At 39.4% G+C, this 4315-nt stretch overlaps 1 non-coding gene across 1 annotated transcript; it reads right to left on the reverse strand.

Moving 5' to 3' along the window:
- Window positions 1–672: 672 nt before the first annotated feature.
- Window positions 673–779, reverse strand: LOC130964660 (small nucleolar RNA R71). The gene has a single exon (XR_009080745.1). It is a non-coding gene; the product is annotated as a small nucleolar RNA R71 (small nucleolar RNA).
- Window positions 780–4315: the final 3536 nt, after the last annotated feature.

A 4315-nucleotide genomic window follows, 5' to 3' on the forward strand; every position in this document is an offset into this window, starting at 1 on the left:
ATAATTTGTATCGCTCACACTAATAATTACTCTAACAAGAATAATCTCTTCATTTTATCTCTTGCTGTGAGTTTTGTCTGTTGTATGACAGGGAGAAGAGAGGGAGCTTCAACTTCCTTTAATTCAGAACCTGAAAGGACCCTCTAGAGACTAAGGAGGGAAGCAAGAAGGAAAGGAATTGTTGGTGCTAAGGAAGAGGAAGAGTACTTTGAACCCAACATGGAAGAGAATTTGGAAAACAATCATGAAGAAGAAGCTCACAACCATGCTAGAGAAGGCCCTGCAAACCGTGCTGGGCAAGAAAGGAGAGTTCTAGGCTCCTACATTAATCCTAATCCAGGAAACTGTAGAAGTAGCATCCAGAAGCCCACCATACATGTCAACAACTTTGAACTAAAACCCCAGCTCATCACCCTTGTTCAGAACAATTGTTCATTTGGAGGAAGTGCGCAAGAAGATCCCAATCAACACCTAACCACCTTCCTGAGAATTTGTGACACTGTGAAGTCTAATGGAGTCCATCCGGATGTCTATAGGCTGCTCTTGTTCCCTTTTTCACTCAGGGACAAGGCATCCAAATGGCTTGAATCCTTCCCAAAGGAGAGCTTAACAAATTGGGAAGATGTGGTGAACAAATTTATGGCAAGATTCTACCCTCCTCAAAGAATCAACAGGCTGAGAGCTGAGGTACAGACTTTCAGGCAGCAAGATAGTGAGACTCTCTATGAAGCATGGGAGAGGTTCAAGGACTTAACAAGAAGATGCCCACCAGATATGTTCAATGAATGGGTTCAACTTCACATTTTCTATGAAGGTCTTTCCTATGAGTCAAAGAAGGCCGTAGATCATTCATCAGGAGGCTCTCTAAACAAGAAGAAAACCATTGAAGAAGCCATAAATGTCATTGAAACAGTTGCTGAGAATGACTACTTCTATGCCTCCGAAAGAAGTAATACCAGAGGAGTAATGGAGCTGAACCACATGGATGCATTGTTAGCTCAAAATAAGATGATCACCAAGCAGCTAGCAGATCTCACTAAGAAGGTGGAGGAAAACCAAGTTGCAGCAGTCATCACTTCATCACCAGCTCAAGAAGGAGTGAGTATAGGAGAAGAAGGTGACTGGGAGCAAGCCAACTATGTTGGAAACTCACCTAGACAAATCCATAATCCATACTCCAAAACTTACAACTCTGGATGGAGAAATCACCCCATCTTTGGGTGAGGAAATCAACAAGACCAAGGTCACATCAGAGACGCCACAACCTCAACTCCAACAACAATGCAACTCACCAACACACCTCACAAAGATCCTATCAACACCCACCTAACCAACCTTCTCAACCACCTAATCTCAACCCACCATCACTAACAAACGATAGGCACTCAAAGATTGAGGCTCTACTTGAAATTTTATGTAGAGAAGTCCAAGACAACAAGGTGTTTAAGGAAGAAGTGCGAGCCAATATCAAAAACCAAGGAGAAAACATCAAGAGATTGGAGTCCCAAGTAGGGTATCTATCTCAACAAATTCCCAAACCCACTGATGGATTTCCCAGTGACACAGAGAAGAATCCAAGGGGAGAAACAAAGAAAGTAAGGTGGGAGGAATGTAAGATGATAACCACAAGTGATGAGAGGAGTATGAATGGAGTAGAACACCTCCAGGATGATCAAAAGGAAAACCAGGAAGAAATAAGCTATGCACTTCAACCCATACTCAAGGAAGAGCTGAAGAAGAATGAGGTATTGAACCCATATGCACCTGATGCCAAGGCATCTTAGGCTAGTTTCACTAGCATTTTTCTGTTAGTTTTAGTTGTTTTATGCATTTTCTTGAGCTTAAAGTAACCAAGAATGGTTAAATGAATAACAAAGCAATGAACCATCCAAACAGTATGATTTTGATGCAAATTCCATGAGTTTTTAGTTATATTACTTGAATGCTATGAATGGAAGATTTCTCATGAAATTTTGCAAGACTTTGATGCAGTTGTTTGGATGATTTCAGGGAAGAAGAGGCTAGGCAAGGAAGCAACAAAATCAATAAAGGAAGCTTGAATATCACATGTGGAGTTTAAGCTCCAGTTTAAGCTCCAGTTTAAGCTCCAGTTTAAGCTTAAACTGGAGCTTAAACACCAAAATCATGAAAGCTGAGGAAAAGCTGAAAGTGGCGTTTAACCTCCAGTTTAACCTTAAACTGGAAGTTAAATGCCAGAAATGAGAAATGCACCAGGGAGCCATTCCCACGTTTAAGCTCTAGTTTAACCTTAAACTGGAGCTTAAACGTGTTCGACCAAAATTCACACTCCAGGGTTGCTTTCTTCATTTCCACGTTTAAGCTTCAGTTTAACCTTAAACTGGAGCTTAAACGTGTTCGACCATTCTCCTCCAGGGTTGCTTTCTTCATTTCCACGTTTAAGCTTCAGTTTAACCTTAAAACTGAAGCTTAAACGTGTTCGACTACGTTACCTTCCAGGGTTGCTTTCTTCCATTTCCACGTTTAAGCTTCAGTTTAACCTTAAACTGAAGCTTAAACGTGCTTGAATTATACCACCTCCAGGAGTGTCCAACGTTTAAGTTGCAGTTTAAGCTTAAACTGCAACTTAAACGCCACGATTTGAAAAGGTTTCTGGGCCAAAGATATTGCAGTTTAAGTTAGCATTTGAGCACAAACATTAACTTAACCATACTCTGGTATGAAACCCAATTGAATATCATGGTTTATGGGATTGGGCCTGAAGAATTGATGAGTCTGGAATTTCAATTTGTTGAGTCATGTGTCATTACTTGATTATCACTAAGTTGGCTCAATGAATGTTACAGAATTGGATCAGCAGCCTCATCAGGATTATGGATCATAAACCCAAAGCAAAAGGAAATCAGGGAAAGGCCTCAAAGCCCAAGAAACACAACAGAAGCTCAATTTAGAAAGTGTATAAATAGGATAGAATTTAAGTTAGTTAGAAACTTTTGATCATTTTTTCGAGTTTTCATACTTTTTGTAATTGAATTCAGAGCTATGACTCACTAAACCCCTTTCATTGGGTTAGGGAGCTCTATTGTAATTCAATGAATCAATAATAGTTTTTATCTTCTTCTTCAATCTTTTCTCTTGAATTTTGTTAGAAAGCTTCTCGATCTAATTCCATTGGTTAGTTGTCTTGGGAAAGAAACTATCTATAATTGGAATCCTTTGGAACCTTGGGAAAGGAATGGAGGATTCATGCTAGAGAAGCTTTCTCACAGTGAATTGGATTGGGGTTTGGATGGATATTGTGACATGTAATCCTACCAAATTGTGGTTCATGAAACTGTGTGGTATAATCAGTGATCGAGCATCATCTCTTCTTATGAACATTTAAACCAAGGGATTGGGAATTTGTTTGTTTTTAGAGAGAATTGGTGAGCCAAGGGATTGGGATCCAATCATATAAGATTGCCAAACAAAATTCAATGAATGAATTGGTTGAGGAAGAGATAAAAATGTTTTGATTCGGAGATCTCAATATCTCCTGAAACCCAATGAATTCCCCTTTTCTGATCTACCACTTTCTCTTTACATTCTGCAATTAAATTCATGCAATCACCCCGATCCCTTTTTAATTTCAGCAATTTAGCTTCTCGCTCTTTAATTCATGCAATTTAAGATTCCGCACTTTCAATTTCTTGCCATTTACGTTTCCCGCCAATTCTACATTCCTCAATTCTCATCTAAATCTTGATTCCGCTCAACTAGAACACACTTCTAATCCGAATTGCTCACTCAACCAATCCTTGTGGGATTCGACCTCACTCTATTGTGAGTTTTTACTTGACGATAACCGGTGCACTTGCCGGAAGGAATTTTTGCCGATCGTGCAATTTCCTAAAATTGTAGCATCAAGTTTATGGCGCCGTTGCCGGGGATTGGTTTTCGATTGACAATTCTCAAATTGGAAGTTAACTAGATTGAGCATTTTTCTTGTTTTGTTAATTCAGTTCAAGTTACTTGTTGAATTTTAATTTCTGCACTCTGTTACTTGCTTTCTTTCTTTATGCCTTTAAATTCAAGCAACTAACTCACTGACTCACTAACTATTTGAATTAATTCCTCAACTGCTCTAACCATACTCTTCCATTAACCAAGAGTATTTCACTTGTTTGTTGCCTGTGCTAAGTTCTTGTATGACAGGTAGGAGAGGAGAGACATCAACTCATCCATATACCGAACCAGAGAGGACCCTTCATAAACTTAGAAGGGAAGCAAGAGGGAAGAGAGTACTGGGAGAAGAAAAATCTAAAGGAGAATCTGAGGACAATTTTGAGGAAGCTCT

The sequence above is a fragment of the Arachis stenosperma genome, chromosome 2 (genome assembly GCF_014773155.1).
Source record: "Arachis stenosperma cultivar V10309 chromosome 2, arast.V10309.gnm1.PFL2, whole genome shotgun sequence".
Taxonomy (NCBI): Eukaryota; Viridiplantae; Streptophyta; class Magnoliopsida; order Fabales; family Fabaceae; genus Arachis; species Arachis stenosperma.